Raw genomic sequence first — 17,702 nt, 5'->3', positions numbered from 1 at the left:
TCCGCCTTGAACCGCAAGGCAATGGCGGAATAGAAATCTCTAATGTAATGTAAATTGACCCTAAGCGTGCACCTTATTCTCACTGTTATGTTGTTTTTTTCTTCTCGCATTTGTAGATTTTTGCCTTTAGGGTAAAGGTAAAGAGGATGGAGCTTGATACACTGCCTTTTCTGTGTGTGGTTACAATCAAAGTGGTTTATATATTTTAAACAGGTACCTATTTGCCGCTCTACTAGAATATCTTCAAAATCCACATCCAATAATCCATCCAGTACTACACACATCAATACCATCGAGCCCCAATCAAACCCAAAATTGGAGAAAAGACCTCAGTGTCTAATAGGGGTATCAAAATTTCAACTCCCACATAGACAAACCCACCTCAATATACAATCATTAAGGCAGGAAGACACATCCTCGGTCTGAAAAACTCCAGATAAGTGGAAAAATTTTTCTTCTTAATTCAATAACAGTTGCATACATATAAATATCAAAAGATTATCACACTTTTATGAAAAGGTAATCTTCATAGTGCTGGGCTGTAGAAGCAGGAAAAACCTGCAAAGTGGAGCATGAGCTAAGTGCAAAGCAGCCACTCAATCTCCACTGCTTGCATCCTGTTCACCACGATTTCCAACAGGGTCCCCTGTTTCACAGAAAGTTTCATCAGGGAAATGAGCATTAATTATTCAGCTTCATCGCTGCTCTACTAGGACATGCTATCATACAGGCAGGTATACTATATACTGTTTCATTCACATCTTTGGGGGGGGGGTAGGAGGGGGTCAGTAACCAGTGGGGGAGTTTGTTGGTGTCATGTTTATATCTCTGCAGTGATCATCTGGTCAGTTAGGCCACCATTTTGGCACTTATTCATTATTGAAACAGGTCTAGCCCCAAATGTTCAAACTGTGTCCTGGATGTTTCTAAAATGTTCGATTACGGCAGAGAAACACATCCAAGTCGTAAGCCCGCCCTAGTCCCACCCACAGCACACCTCCAACCTGCCCAATTGAGATTCAGATGAACAGCATAGAAATCCGCTGTTGGTTGACCTGTCAGCTGTTGGTTGACCTTCTTTCTCCTTTTCTATCATATTGTCTGGCCCTAAGGCTACTGGGAGGGACCTAAGGCTACTGGGAGGGCCTAAGGCTACTAAGCCGATTCCATTTGGCCCAGGTGCCTCAGGCCCCACCTGTGGGCGGAGTTTGAGGCACCTCGGCCAATCATAAGAAAATAAGCCGTGCCTCTGCTGGGTCAGACCTGAGGTCCATCATGCCCAGCAGTCCGCTAGCCTGCCGGATGGACGGGCTTTGCACCCGTCTGTCCGGACATCGTTTAAAGGTACGGGGGAGATTGGGGGGGGTCTCGTGGGTTGGAAGGGGGGGGCCTATTGTGGGTTCAGGGGGTGTTTGTGGGAGGGGGTACGTCGAGGGCAGGAGGGCCTGGGATCCCTCCTGCCCGTATCTTAGTGGGGGTGAGGGGTAGGGGGTTCACCTGGGCAGGAGGGCTTGGGCTCCCTCTTGCTCGATCATAGTCGAGGGGGAGGGCTGATCACTGCAGGAAAGATGGCTCATCTCTCCTGCCGCGATGGTGATCGCCCACTTCCCTCCGAACTATTGCACTTCAGGGTGAAGATCGCTGGCAGAGGAGATGCCCTGCCGTGATGCTCACCCCGAAGTGCCACGGTTCGGAGGGGGGTGGGCGATCATCATCGCAGCAGGAGAGATGAGCCATCTCTCCTTCAGCGATAGTTGCAGTAGGCAGTAGGCAGGTCTGATCAGTAGGCAGAGCGATCAGCTCAGCAGCCCTTTTTTCGGCACTTATATCTGTTTTGACTTGGTCTAAGTCAAAACGTATAAATGCCGACTAGACAACCTGCCTAAACTTTTGGTTATACCTGCTGTACACCTAGGTGTAGGTCGGCCCACTTCCCGCCCATCTCCTGCCCTTTCCCCTCTTCTAAAAATGCCTCTTTTCGCTCTATGCGTTTAGATGCAGAGGAAAGACCTAAGCTGGTTTTAGATACGTCTAAAACTAATTTTGATTATGGGTACTTGGATGATCAAGCTTTTTTAACGTCCAAGTACCCATTTAGGCCACTTTTAGCTGTTTTTTTTTTATGTTATGAGTTACCTGATTAGACACTAGGCTAATGGATCATTTCAAAGGTTTTCAACTATGCAGCAAAATCCCTTAAAAAGAATGCCGGATGCTAGGAATTATTAGAAAAGGGGTGGTGGATAAGACTAAGAATATTCTAATGCCTCTGTATTGCTCCAAGGTGTAACCTCACCTTGAGTATTGCATTCAATTATGGTCAACATGTCTCAAAAAAGATTCACAGAAGCATAACTAAAATGATAAAGGCAATGGAACTCCTCTCATATGAGGAAAGGCTAAAGAGGTTAGGGCTGTTTAGCTTCGAAAAGTGACGACAGAGAGAAGATATGATTGAAATCTGCAAAATCCTGAATGGTATTGAATGGGTACAAGTGAATCGATATTTCACTCCATCAAAAATTGCAAATACTAGGGGACACTCAATGAAATTACAGGGAAATACTTTTAGAACCAATGAAAGGAATTATTTTTTTTTTCACTCAAAGAATAGTTAAGCACTGGAATACAGTGCCAGAAGAAGTGGTAACAGTGATTAAGAAAGATCGGTTTAAAAGAAGTTTGGAGAAGTTCCTGGAGGAAAAGTCCATGATCTGCTATTAAGACGGGCATGGAGAAAGCCATTTCTTGCCCTGGGATTGGTAGCATGGAATGTTGCTACTATGTGGGTTTTTGCCAGGTACTTGTGACTTGATTGGCCACTGTGGAAACAGGATCCTGGGCTGGATGGACCATTGCTTTTATCAAGTATGGCTATTCTTATGTTCTTATGACTATACTAGTTTTATATCCCGTTATATTAACGGGTGCTAGAATATATATGTGTGTGTGTGTGTGTGGTTTTATTTCTTTTTCTCTCTTTAGCCAGGTGCTAGAATAGATGTGTATGTGTCTTTCTTTCTTTCTCTCTCTCCTTGGCCGCTTTCTGTCTCTCTCTTTACTCGGCTGTCCACCATCACCCCTTGCCTGTTCCACCTGTCCAGCAGTAGGCTTTCTCCCTTCCTTTTACCTCCCCCTGTCCAGCAGCACTCCTTACTTTCTCCCCCTGTCCTTCTTCCCTGCTCCCCCTGTCCAGCAACAATTCTTCCCTGCTCCCCAGTCCCTCTTCCCTGCTCCCCCTGTCCAGCAGCACTTCTTATCTGCTCCCCAGTCCCTCTTCCCTGCTCAGCAGCACTTCTTACCTGCTTCTCTGTTCCTCTTCCCTGCTCCCCCTGTCCAGCAGCACTCCTTACTTTCTCCCCCTGACCCTCTTATCTGCTCCCCCTGTCCAGCATGCGGCTTCTGTTCTTTAAAACAGCCTACCGGCTGTAAGGAACCTTGCAGGCCGCTCTGAGGCACGGTGACTTTTCGTGTACAGCACTCTCCACACGCTGCTTCGGGGCCGTGTACTGCCCTGATTTACTCTGGCACGTCCCTGATGACATCATCAGAGACGCGACAGAGCAAATCAGGGCAGTAGAAGGCCCCGAAGCAGCGTGTGGAGAGTGCTCCACAGGCTGCTTGAATCGCTTCCCTTCCCGCCCCTTGAGGTGCGCCGCGGCTCCTCTCGATCCCCGCCAGCGACGGAAGCCTTCCCCGACGCTGGTGCGGCTCGTGAGAGGAGCCGACAGGAGAGCAGGATGTCCAGCGCTGGGGTCCAGCGTTTCCGCTGTAGAGGCGATCGTTGGCTGGCTGCCGTCCCGCACTTGCGACGCGTGTATGGTGACGTATTATGCGCGCATGCACATTAAGCTGGCACAGCGCGACAGAACAGGGATCAGGGAACAAGTTTTGCAACTGCGCATGCGCGGGCTACCATTTTATTATATAGATAGCATTATATTTTGCTTAATGAAATAGAAAAATATATACACCATAAATTTATGCATGCAGGGCCTCTAATGAATTCAAAATTATCTTATGTATATTCGTTATGCACTGCATAAAAGCCTACTGGCTGCAGAGTCATCTGGAATGATTTGGAGAGCCCTGAAATAATGAAAATGTGAATACTCAACAGAGATGAGAATGAATACTTCAAAAATCTAAACTTTTTCAGTTATCTGTAAGCTAAGTAAAAAAAGAAAAAGAAAAAAGATCAGCAAGATAATAGAAATCTCACTTGAGTGGGAAAGAAGTAGGAAGCAAATCTTTGCATTTCTGTATCTCACTCTTTACATATTGGTGATGCATTTATGTGATAAAGAATGAAAGAAAAATGATTGTTGAGCCTGTGTTGAACTAGCAAGCATTTCATTATACAGTTTTCCTGTAATGTATGTGTATGCCTCATGAGTTCAACAGGCTGAATCTTTCTTAGCTGGATTACATTTAGATTTAAACCTTTTGATCTACTGTGAACGAGCTTCTTATCCTCCTCAGTAGTAACCAAAAACTATGCTCCCTTTGAGAAAGTCAATTTTTCTTCTTTCAGAAAGAATTGGTAATGGAACAGTCTTCTCTTTCAGGATGATTCATTTTAATGCATGTGTTTACATACGCTAGATAGATAGATACACTTACATGAGAGAGAAAGATAGAGAGATTTTTCTCAAAAACTGTTAACAATAACATATGACTAAACCTTGAAATTATAAGAATAGTTTTACAATTGCTCACACTGATGAAAAGTGGACTTTGTAGCATTCTCAAAGTTTAAGTATATGCAAACTAGGGATGCACAATCATTTCTATTATTTTATTTCATTTATGTACTGTATATGTGAAAGGCAATTCTTTAACTGGGCATCTGGATTTATTTGCCCCATGTATGTGTAAATTTACTGACTATTGGCACTTTTGTGTGTGACTGTACAGAAAAGTGGAGGAGTGGTCTAATGTTGCCAATTTGAAAGAAGATACTCTGATTTGCTTTGTTGATTGGAAGTGGTCGTGTTGGGGTTGTGTTTGTCTATCCCCTACAGTTACTACTCCAGATGCAGACTGTGGATGAAATGTGGCCACGTCGGGTATTTAATAATAATAATTTATTGTTTATATACCGCCAAAGCCAAAGTAGTTCGAGGCGGTTTACAATAAAGAAGAGCTGGACATACAGCAAAAAAACAATGGAGTCTTTGAGTACATGAATATTTGTACAGAGTATGGTAGCATTCTAGATGCGGGTTTAAAGTAAAAGTAGATCGAGGCGATTTACAATAAGAGGGATAGGTCATAGAGTGAGGGGTATGCAGTGAAGACTTTAGGAATTCTTGGTCACAAATCGGTTGAACGGGTTGATTTTAACAAGTCTTCTGAAGTTGAGGTAGGATGAGGAGTGCATGATGATGCGGCTTAACCAGTCGTTCTGTAGACTTGCTTGGAAGATTTCTTAATTTGGGATTGATCTGCTCCTTCTTTTTTTTATTTGAAACATCTTTATTGTGAAGCAAACAAACAAACAGAGTATAAGCAGCCAAACAGTATCCAGGTACAATGTAGAGCGATAAGAGGTTAATGATGCCGTGGGATGGTTGAAATTGACGAAGGCTCCCAGCCCTGACAGTATGGGGCCTGAGTTTTACAAAATTTTGAAACCTCAGATAGGGCTTGCCCTGATGGCTATATATGTTTTCTCCTTCTTGTTGTTGTGTTTTTGGTTTGTTTTTCTGGTACTTTTTTTTCTTTTCTTTTTTTGCAGAAAATTCCATAAGCCATTATTAAGATGGACATGGATAAGGAACATAAAATCCGCATTACTCTTTTGGGATCTTGCCAGGTATTTATAGCCTGGATTGGCCACTGTTGGAAACAGGATACTGGGCTTGATGGACCTTCAGTCTGTTCTTATGTTCAGTTTGAAAATTGTCCCCTAAAGTGCACTTTTTCTGAGGAAAACAGACACATATTTTTACTTGTAGCTCCAAACATCACTCTAACTCTGCACCCAGATAATGTATGTTTTTTCTTACACAAGCAACAAATGGTTGAAATGCTTGAGAATGTGAATAAATCCATGTAAACTGTTCTGAGCTCCCCTGGGAGAACGGTATAGAAAATTGAACATATAAATGACCCAGCACACATACTTTTACCTACATTTTTATTTATTTATTTAGATTTTTATCCCATTTTTCCAGAAGCTCGGAACAGGTTACAATTTAACATTCACAATCAATTTAAGAACAGAATAGTCATGACAACAATTAGGTTACATTTAGACAATTACAGAATTATTCAAGGGTCCAGCCTAGTCTTACCAAAGAGTGGTTGGAGAGTAAATTGAGGAAGCTGTTCAGTTGAGGCCTATTGTTGGAAGAGGAAGGTCTTTATTGCTCTACGGAAGGACATTAGTCTAGTGACCGTATCTTTGTGGGTAGCTGGTTCCATAGCTGAGGGAGAAAATGGCTCTAGGAGCGCTTGCGTGCTGTGCTCATCCGGAGGGTGAGCAATTTTATAGAAGACCATTTTACACATGGAAATGACTTTGAAATTCACTCTCCCTATGCAGAAATTAACATTAAATCTTGACGATACACAAGAAACATTTGATTACATTTAGTCACATCTGTATTCAAAGCCTATGTTCACCAATGATAGGTTAACATGTGACCCACTGAGTGAAAAATCACCAAGTAAGTGGGGTTACAAATAACAGATGTGGGCTATAAAAGTTTGGAAGGGTAAATTTGGGCAACTTTTCATTTTTTAAATTTTTGATCACTCTATACAGAACACACGTAGGCCCTCTTTTACTAAGGTGCGCTAAGAGTTTTAGCGCATGTTTAGTGCATGCTAAATCAACACGTGCACTGACTGCTAATGCGTCCATAGAATAACATGCATGCATTAGCATTTAGCACGTGATTAGCGCTAGCTAAAAAGCAGGGCGCACCTTAGTAAAAGAGGGGGATAGTCAAAATTTTATCTGTAAATTCCTGTGGGTTACAGAGATATACCCCCCTCTTCTATTAAACTGCGCTAGCAGTTTGTAGCGCAGAGAGCCGCACTAAATGGCCCGCACTGCTCCCAACACTCATAGGAACTCAATGAGCGTCGGGAGGTGCGTGGGCCATTGAGTGTGGCTCCCCGTGCTGCAAACTGCTAGCGCAGTTTCGTAAAAGGAGGCCATAAATGTTTTAAGTTTGCTATTTTTCAAATACATTTTTCTGAAAAACATACCTTTTTATTGATAAACGCTCCCCATTTTTAAAGACATAATTGGTCCATAACTGAGGCTGAAATTTTACTGGATAATACAATTGATATCCCTGTATATTGAGTTTAAATAAGTCACATACCCAAATTTTGATACTTTTTTTGCTCAGTGGACCACGTATACTGTATAGCTGACTTATACAAGGATAGTATATAGTACATGGATGTCCTATTGAAAATGACCCTCCAAGTCTGAATTTGGACATTTTGAGAAAGACATTCAGAAATCCAGTAGAGAAAGTGTCTGATTCTGTATTAGATGCCCGGTCATAGCAGCCGCCTAAGCAGCTTTTGAGAATCACACACGGGCATCCTATACAAAATTGTGTCTGTCCCAATGGACAGATGCTTAACCCCGCCTAACAACCCCGATTCTCTAACCGGCGTCCATATCACATGCTCCATTTAGAGAACTGTGCTGCCATTGAGCTGATTGTGGCAAAGGACTCTCCCTACCGCAATCAGCTGAGTGGCAGTAGTAGGAACCCCATTGCAAGTTGGCCAGCAGGAGCTATGCCCACTCCCTCCAGCCACCACCCCTAAACCGCCCCATACTGTTCACAGCAGGAAGGATTCCCATTCCCTCCTGCTGACACCCCCCAAACACATGACTTCCCGACTTCCCACTCCCTGAGACCCTGATCCTTCCCACCCCCTCCATCCTCATCAAGGCCAGCAAGAGGGAAGCCTACTCCCTCTGGCCAACAGACCCACCTCTTCATAATGGCAGGCCATCCCCTTCTTGGTGCATCCTGGGATGCATTGGGGAATAGCCTAATGCCCTGATTGGCATAGGCTCCTACATGGGAGGGGTATTAGATACCTGGGCCAATAAGGATAAGGCCCCTTCCTCATGCATCCAGGATGTACTGGGAAAGGGAAGGCCTGAGATTGTGCAAAGGTGGGCCTGCTGGCAAGAGGGAATAGACATTCCTCTGATCACCCTTTCTACAAAAAGGTATGGGGGATTGGGGTCTGGAGGTGTGTCAGGTTGGTGGGTTCGGGGGTATCCACATTTGGGGAGTCATGAATTCAGGGGGGCCTGCTGGCAGGAGGAAGGGGGCATCTCTCCTACCTGTCATGATTGGGGGGGTTGTTTCAGAGGGTTCTGGTAGGAAGGAGTGGGCATCCCTCCTGCCAGAAGACTCCAAGGGGAGGTTTAGGGGTAGTGGTAGGAGGGATTGGACAACCATCCTGCCGCCAACAGTCTGGGGTGGTTTGGGGTAATGGCAGAAGGGAGTAGGCATCCCTCCTGCCACGGACAGTCTAGGAGGGGGTTCCAGGGTGGTGGCAGGAGGGAGTGGGCATCCCTCCTGCTGCAGAGTCTAGGAGGATTTCAGTGGGCTGGCAGGAAGGAATGGGCATCCCTCCTGCCGTGGACATTCTCAAGGGGGTTTCTGCCACTGCCACTCTGCTGAGCACAGCAGAGGGTTTCCCTTGCTGCAATCAGCTGATGGAAATGTGATTCTCTAAACCGGCATTTGTGAATTGGGTTCAGTCACCGAGAGCACCCAGGGGATGGCTATGGTCCGAGTACAGATGGAAGGGGAACCAGAACGGAGGGCAGAGGTCTCTGTACAGACCGAGGCCATCCCCTCAAAGATGTCTACAGTCTCAACGCAGACAGAAGTAATGGATCAACCGGACGATAGCCTTTTGATGGAGCTGAAGAGCCTGAGAGAGGAGGTTCAGCGCTTAAGGAGCATCCAAGACGACGAGACCTTCATCGATGGAGTCATCCAGGAGCTGTCTCAGATCGCTGAACAGGAACCTGACAAGACCACCCTGGGAACACCCAAAGCGTCCATAACGGCCACCTTGAGACAAACCGCCGGAATGCAGGAAGTGGATGGAGACGCTGACTCCTGGCAGCTGGTGACTTCCTCCACAAGAAAACGCAGAGGACCTAACTCTGTCTCTTTTTCTCTCTTACAGGACAGCTCTACACCGACACCTCAAATCGCCCTGAGGAACAGATATCAGCTGCTACAAGAAGGTCTGGAGAAAGAGGTACAAGAAGTTGTTCAGCAGACGGTTCCAGCTCCGGAATCAACAGTACAGCCCACCCCTAAGAAGTGCAGAGTGGTGGTCATCGGAGATTCACTGTTGAGGGGCACCGAGGGACCAATCTGCAGACCAGACCTACAATCAAGAGAGGTCTGCTGTTTGCCAGGGGCCAGGATCCGGGATGTCACTGCTTGCCTTGACAGACTCATCAAGCCCCGAGACCACTTCCCCATGGTTCTAATCCACGTCGGAAACAAAGACACCGCAAGGAGCAGCACGGACAGCATACCTGAAGACTTCAGGGCCCTGGGGGAGAAGCTGAGGAGGATGGATGTGCAGGTAGTCTTCTCCTCGATTCTCCCAGTGAGGGGCAAGGGCAGAGCCAGAGAGGATCGAATACAGAGGGCGAACGACTGGCTGCGAGGATGGTGCAAGGAGATGAACTTCAGGTTTCTGCACCATGGAGAAGCATTGCAAGGACTACAGGGACACGACGGGCTACACCTGACCAGAAGAGGGAAGAATGTCCTTGGACACCGTCTAGCCCGCCTACTCCACAGGGCTTTAAACTAGGTAAGTCGGGGAAGGGTACAGGCACAAACAACATACCTGGCGAACTAAACTGCCAATACATTTTTGAGGCTGAGGTAAGTAATCACCGAAATTCTAGGTCTGGGTCAGGGGTGGGTGCACACACTTTCGAGTTGGGAGTAGGGTCACATCATATTTATGGGTCACATTGTAATTCCGGGTCTAGGGGGAGTACACACTGTAGTTCTGGGTATATGGGGAGTACACATTATGGTTCTGGATCTAAGGTAAGCACAAATATTGCTAAAGGCGTTCAAGTAGCTCAAGCAGGTATATCCCCATTGAGACGTAACAAAAATACAACATGGAGGGCTATGTACGTCAACGCACACAGTTTAGGAAACAAGATCCTGGAATTGGAAACAGAAATAAGGAATGCCGACCTGGATGTGGTGGCGATATCCGAGACCTGGCTCACAGACTCCCACGGGTGGGACATGGTCATACCGGGTTACAACTTGCTTCGCCGGGACAGGGAGGGCAGAATGGGAGGAGGTGTAGCATTATATACTAAAGATGACATTAAGGTCACGAGAATCTCAGATGTCCAGTATACTGGGGAATCCCTTTGGGTTAATTTGGCCAGAGGGAAGGACAAATGCTTGTATCTTGGCGTAATTTACAGACCCCCAAGACAACAGGATGACCTGGATATGGAAATAATCGGAGATATAGAAAATATCACCTTGCGTGGGGACACAGTATTGCTGGGTGACTTTAACATGCCTGATGTGGATTGGGTTACACTTACCTCTGCTTCCGGCAGCAGCAAGAGGCTATTAAACTCTATGAAGGGAGCAAGACTCAGGCAACTGGTGTTGGAACCAACAAGGGATCAGGCAATACTGGACCTGATACTTACCAATGGAGAAAGTGTCACAGAGGTCTCGGTGGGCGACACATTGGCCTCCAGTGACCACAACATGGTATGGTTCAATCTCAGGAAAGGTTTCACTAAATCTACCACACTGACCAAGGTCCTCAAATTCAAGGACACAAATTTCAAAGAAATGGGAGACTTCGTTCATCAGGCGCTACAAAGCCAAGCAGAAACCGATAACGTGGAAGATATGTGGTCGACTTTGAAAGCAACCATACAAGAAGCAACAAACCGCTATGTTAAATCAGTAAGTAAACGGCGAAGGAACAATAAGCCACAGTGGTTTACTGCAGAGATCTCAGACCTCATCAAGGAAAAGAAAAAAGCATTCATCTCTTACAAACAATCGGGGAAGCAGGACTCTAGAGCAGACTACCTGACCAAATCAAAAGCCGTCAAAACAGCAGTCAGGGAGGCTAAATTCCACATGGAGGAGTCTCTAGCAAAGAACATCCAGAAGGGAGATAAATCCTTCTTCAGGTATATCAGTGATAGAAGAAAAAACTCAAGTGGGATTGTACGTCTTAGGAATCCAGACGGAGACTATGTGGAAAAGGATTTGGAAAAAGCCCAACTATTAAATGAATACTTCTGCTCAGTCTTCACCCGAGAAGAGCCGGGGCTCGGCCCTCAGCTACAGACAAGGGTTGGCTCAGTTGACCCGTTTAGTAACTTTGAGTTTACGCCCAGCAGTGTCTACGGTGAGCTGTCAAAGCTCAAGGTTAACAAAGCAATGGGGCCGGACAACCTGCATCCCAGGGTGCTAAGGGAGCTGAGTGATGTCTTGGCGGAGCCACTGTCCGCGCTCTTCAACCTCTCCCTTAGTACAGGCAGCGTCCCGTTGGACTGGAGGACGGCTAACGTCATTCCACTCCACAAAAGAGGCTCAAAGATGGAGACAGCAAACTACAGACCAGTGAGTCTAACATCGATAGTGAGCAAACTAATGGAAACTCTAATCAAACGCCAATTGGATAAGATCCTGGATGAGGAGAATCTACGGGATCCCTGACAACATGGATTTACTAAAGGGAGATCGTGCCAATCCAACCTGATCAGCTTCTTTGATTGGGTGACGGGGAAGCTGGATATTGGGGAGTCCCTGGACATCGTGTACCTGGACTTTAGCAAAGCATTCGATAGCGTACCACACCACAGGTTGCTGAGCAAGATGAGTTCTATAGGATTAGGCGACACATTGACGCAATGGGTTGGGAACTGGCTTGGAGGTAGGCTTCAAAGGGTGGTGGTGAACGGCACCCCATCCGAAATGATGGAGGTGATCAGTGGAGTGCCACAGGGCTCAGTCTTGGGTCCAATCCTATTCAACATCTTTATAAGAGACTTGGCAGAAGGGCTTCGAAGTAAAATAACATTATTCGCCGATGACGCCAAACTAAGTAATGTAGTGGGCAAATGCACAACAGACGAAGATTCAATCCCCGACAACATGATGCACGACCTACTCCTACTGGAGCAATGGTTTAAGACATGGCAACTCAACTTCAATGCCAAAAAATGCAAAGTTATGCACCTGGGCATCAAAATCCATGCAAGTCTTATACCCTTAATGGCGAGATCCTAGCAAAAACGGTAGCAGAACGAGACTTGGGGGTAATCGTCAGTGAAGACATGAAGTCTGCCAATCAAGTGGAACAGGCTTCGTCCAAGGCAAGACAAATCATGGGCTGCATACGAAGGGGTTTCGTCAGTCGTAAGGCGGAAGTCATTATGCCATTGTATAGATCCATGGTGAGGCCCCACCTGGAATACTGTGTGCAATTCTGGAGGCCACATTATCGCAAGGATGTGCTGAGACTGGAGTCGGTGCAGAGAATGGCCACCCGGATGGTCTCGGGACTCAAGGATCTTCCGTACGAAGAACGGCTTGACAAAGTACAGCTATACTCGCTCGAGGAGCGCAGAGAGAGGGGAGACATGATTGAGACATTCAAGTGTCTTACGGGCCGCATCAAGGCGGAGGAAGATATCTTCTTTTTCAAAGGTCCCACGACAACAAGAGGGCATCCGTGGAAAATCAGGGGCGGGAAACTACGAGGTGACACCAGGAAATTCTTTTTCACTGAAAGAGTGGTTGATCGCTGGAATAGTCTTCCACTACAGGTGATGGAGGCCAGCAGCGTGCCTGATTTTAAGGCCAAATGGGATCGGCACATGGGATCTCTTCACAGGGCAAAGGTAGGGGAGGGACATTAGGATGGGCAGACTAGATGGGCCGTGGCCCTTATCTGCCGTCTATTTCTATGTTTCTATGATTAGAAAATTGGGGTTTTTAGAAAGGGTTAGGCATCTGTCCATTAGGACAGACGCAATTCTGTATAGGACACAGGTGTGCGATCCTCAGCCTAATCCTAAGTGAGCATTTCTATGGGCAGAGTACGACTTAGTTATCGTTAAGCATGATTCTTTAAAACCCTTGCCTACATTTCAAGTTTTTACATAGGCGCCGCTAGCCGCAATTCTCTAAATGGTGCCTATGTGTGATTGACACACAGTCAGTGACATTTTTTTAGGCACTCACCGATTTAGATGCCATTTATAGAATCAGCCCTTCAGTGTCACTTATAGTATTTTATGAAGCCTATAATCAAAAAACATAGACATCCAAAAAGCATCCTAAATCAGCACTTGGACATTCTAGTCACCAGGTCATCCAAGTGCCAACAATCAAAGCCATCTTTCTGTACGTCTAGCGAGGTGTTTTGGCCTCTGTATGCTCAGAGCACGAGATGGGCAGAGGCATATTATAGGTGGGCTTTGGGCAGTGTCAGGGTGGGTTAGACATGGACATCTTGCTGCGATAATCAAACATTTTTCAAGACATCCTGGATGGAACTTATACATTTGGAATTAGACCTGTTTTAGAAGGGTCAAAGTGCCATAAAGGAGCCCAAATTGACCAGATGATCACCGCATGCATCAAGGTAAGACACCCCCACACTCCCCAAGTGCTCACTGACCCCCTTCCACCACACAAAGATCAGAATACAAATGTACATACCTGGCTCCACAACATCAGCACCTGGTATAGGAAAGCCTAGTAGAGCTGCACACAGGTGTCTTAAGTAGCCTGGAAGGTGGGCTAGTGTACCATAGAGAGGAGAAGTACCGGTAAGTCCCATAAGCCTCTCTAACCACTACATTTATGGTGGTAAATGTGAGCCCACCAAAAACTCCCAAAACCCTACTCTAATGCTATATAGGTGCCACCTATAGCATAAGGGCTATTGGGGTTGTAGATAGGTTGCTTTAGTGGGTTTTGGGGGTGTTCTGGTGAGATGTTTATCTGGCACCCTTTAAATGAAGTTCACAGCAGTGCCTTCTAAGGTGCCCCACTGCTCTGTTGCCATGTCTGGGTGGCTAGTCCATTACAGGATTGGCCCCTCCCACGTGTAAATGGTCTTGTTCTAGGCACTTGGGACTTAGATGAAATTTTGGTAAAAATGTGATATAAAAACAGACGTCCTGGTGGTCTGGGTGTCCCAGTAGCCTGGACGTTCAGATAGAGGATTAAAAAAAAAAAAAAAAAAATTTCTAGATGTATGGTGGTTTGCCTTTCAAAAATAGGCATTTTCTTACTGCCAACTTTGGACGTCTAGTGCCATATGTTCAAATTGGACTTAGCTTTATATTTTGAAAATGCCTCTTCACATATAATTGTGCTGAATGTGTAGCATAAATTCAATGCCATACTGTAGTTGATGTAACTTATTCTATGTGCTGCCACTATTGAGTTTTGAGTCTATTATTGCTAGAAGCAAATTGTAATCCCTTTAAAACCATACAATTACTTACTGTTCTTATGTTTTTTCCTCTAGCTATGATAGTCTTTATTTAACTTTCCCTAAATGAGTTTGAAATGAATTCCATTTGAATTTCAAATGTATATATTCTAAGTTGAACAGATGTCAACCTGGAGCTTAATAAACCATAATACTTTTAAAAACCTGTCTCTATATTTGTGACTTTATAATATATTATTTGAATAAAGATAACTTTATATCATATCTTAATTTTAAATAACCTTTTAATTACTTCTTTTTGAAAACTTGTCACCATTGCATCTTTCATAAGATTTAATTCCATTGAAATAGATGGTTGTCCTCCTGTCATTCTGACATATGTATGCATTTTCCTTATTTTTTTTTTTTTTCAGGTAAGGAGCTTTAAATCATGTTTGTGCCTCTGTGAGCCTTCCATGGCTCTTATTTAAGTTCTGAGAAGTTCTGAGAGAAGTGGACATTTCTCTGGGTAAGTGAAAATTTTGCTGTTTGCTTTGGAGATGTAAAGACTAGGGATAAAAGAGAAAGTGTAAGTTTATTGTTAAAGAATGTTTGAATTTAAAATAAAACGCAAACTTTATTTATTAGATAGTTTTCATAGTTTTAAACTTGAACTTTCTTACAAAGATAGAAGACTATTTAAAAAAAAGGATGTCTAAATCCAATTTGGACATTTCTCATTAAACGTCCAAAGTCAGAAGCACAGAAACATCCAAATATATATATATATATATATATATTTGAAAATCATCCACTTGAACTTCTAGGCAGACAGGACATCAAACCCTTGGATGCCTAGTTTTATACCCCATTTTCAATCAAATAAATGTCCAAGTTGAAAACGTCCAAATCCAGACCATTTGGACATGGGAGTGGCCCTCATTGTGATGGACTGTCCATACAGACATGCCAACAGAGCAGTAGAACACGGGGGGGGGGGCTAAAGGATCTGGCCAATCGGAATCTTAGGCCACTCCCAGTGCATCCCAGAATGTACTGCTAGAGGGGCCTAAGATTCCGGTTGGCTTAGGTGCCTAAGGTCCCTCCTATGGGAGGAGCCTTAAGTACCTGGGCCAATCAGGGCCTAATGCCCCTCCCCGGTGCATCCCACAATGCACCAGAAAAGGGCAGACACACCATTCATGAGAAGGCGGGCCAACCGGCTGGAGGCAGGAAGGATGCCTCCGGAAGGCCAACATTGTAAGGTAGGTGGGTTCCAGGGGGGCTGGGAGGCTATGGGGAGTCCAGGAGGGTAAGCTGATATGGGTTTGGGGAGGGATGGAGGAGGGGTGGGGGTAGGTGCGGTGGTTCTGGCAGGAGGGATTGGGCAACCCTCCTGCTGGGGATGTTTGGAGGAGCTGCCAGCAGGATGGATTGGGCATCCCTCCTGCCGGGGATGTTAGCAGGGGGTGGGGGGCCCGGCAAGAGGGAGTGGGCATCTCTCCTGCCAGCTGATTTGAGGTCAGGTACGGGGGTTCCCTGCTGGAAATTTCCTCCTCCAAAATCAGCTGAGCAGTAGGGAATCCCTAAAGCCATGGTTCTCTAACTGGTGCCCAAGAATTGTACTTTTGTGGAATCCTTGCTGCTCTGCTAATGGGAGAGGGGGGAATTCTTCCTGCTGCAATTGACTCCTGTGGTCTAGGCAAAGATTGCAGCTAAAATGTAACCCAGGCCTACATTTCAGCTGCCTATCTTGGTGTGATTCACAGCTGGGTAGCTGCTATAGATCGACTAATGCCACTTTGGGCGTTGGCCATGCCTACTTTGGCGTTAGGCATTCTAAAGTGCCAACCTGGCCACAATTAGGTGTAGGTAGGCACTTCAACCCTGCCGTTTCTGACCATTGGCAAGGCGCTTACCGATGCCTAAATTTAGGTGTTGGTTATAGAATCGGGGTCTTTATACTTGGTTTAGACTACCTTGACCCCTGAAGCAGGTGGCTTACCACCAAAATATTGCCCCATGTCGTTTGTTTGGGGTTTTTTAAATTTTGAGTGTTTTGGAAATAAGCTTTTAATATATTCATGCCTAGCTGCTGGAAATCTTTTGTTCACCTCTACTTCTTCTCTCAAGTTTCTCACATAAGGGTTTTTCCTTCCTATTTCTCTGTTTTTCAGAGCTAATTTGTACTGTTTGTGACCTGTAATCTGTTGTTAAATCATCCTGAAGATTGGAGAGTGGCTAATATAATGCTGATTGTTAAAAAGGGTACCAGGGATGATCTTGGAAATTACAGACTGGTAAGCCTGACTTCAGTTCCGGGCAAGATAGTGGAAACTACGCTAAAGAAAAAAAATTACAGAACACATAGACAAAACATTGTTCAATGGGACAGAGTCAGCATGGGTTCAGTCAAGGGAAGTCTTACTTCACCAACTTGCATGATTTTTCTTTGAAGGTGTGAATAATCGTGAATAAAGGTGATATGGTTGACATAGTGTATCTAGATTTTCAGAAAGCTTTTGACAAAGTTCCTTATGAGAAACTCTTAAGAAAATTATTAAGAGTCATGGGATAGGAGGCAATGTTCTGTTGTGGATTAGGAATTGGTTATTGGACACAGGAGGATAAATAGTGGAGTGCTACAGGGACCGGAGCTATTTATAAATGATCTGGAAATTGGAACAAGTGAGGTGATTACATTTTCAGATGACACAAAACTATTCAAAGTTGTTAAAACATTTGCAGACTGTGAAAAATTACAGGAAGAACTTAGGAAATTGGAAGACTGGGTATCCAAATGGAAGATGAAATTTAACTTGGACAAATGCAAAGTGATGCACATTGGGAAGAATAATCCAAATCATAGTTACCAGATGCTAGGGGTCAGCACTGAATAAAAAGAACTATTTATTTATTTAAAAAATTTCTATACTATTTAAACTTTAAAAGTTTACATAATTTTACATACATTCACTATAATAAAACCCTTAGCACGCATGCGCACTTCAATCTCCGTGCGTCCGTGCTTCATGATCCATGCTTCCATGCTGTGCATGCACTGTGCCTGCCTCAGCTGATTTCCTGCCCCGATCTCCGACGCCAGCTGACTTTCTGCCTTCTGACTACACTGCCACTGCTGGGATGCCTCTTCTTCTCATCCCTGGACCAGCAGTGGCAGCAGCCATGGTTTCATCAAGCAGCCGACGGGCATTTGCTAGGCC

The 17,702-nt window shown here is 45.0% G+C and overlaps 1 long non-coding RNA gene across 1 annotated transcript in view; it reads right to left on the bottom strand.

Moving 5' to 3' along the window:
• Positions 1-5,710: 5,710 nt before the first annotated feature.
• The window catches only part of LOC117346517, a 36,471-nt gene continuing 24,479 nt past the window's right edge, over positions 5,711-17,702 (bottom strand). Inside the window, exon 3 of the long non-coding RNA XR_004536607.1 lies at positions 5,711-5,927. This is a non-coding gene — a long non-coding RNA (uncharacterized LOC117346517). The remainder of the gene's footprint in view (positions 5,928-17,702) is intronic.

This window comes from Geotrypetes seraphini, chromosome 12, assembly GCF_902459505.1.
Source record: "Geotrypetes seraphini chromosome 12, aGeoSer1.1, whole genome shotgun sequence".
Lineage (NCBI taxonomy): Eukaryota > Metazoa > Chordata > Amphibia > Gymnophiona > Dermophiidae > Geotrypetes > Geotrypetes seraphini.
The sequence above is the reverse complement of the archived record's forward strand: the minus strand, read 5'-3'. Positions and strand labels throughout refer to the sequence as shown.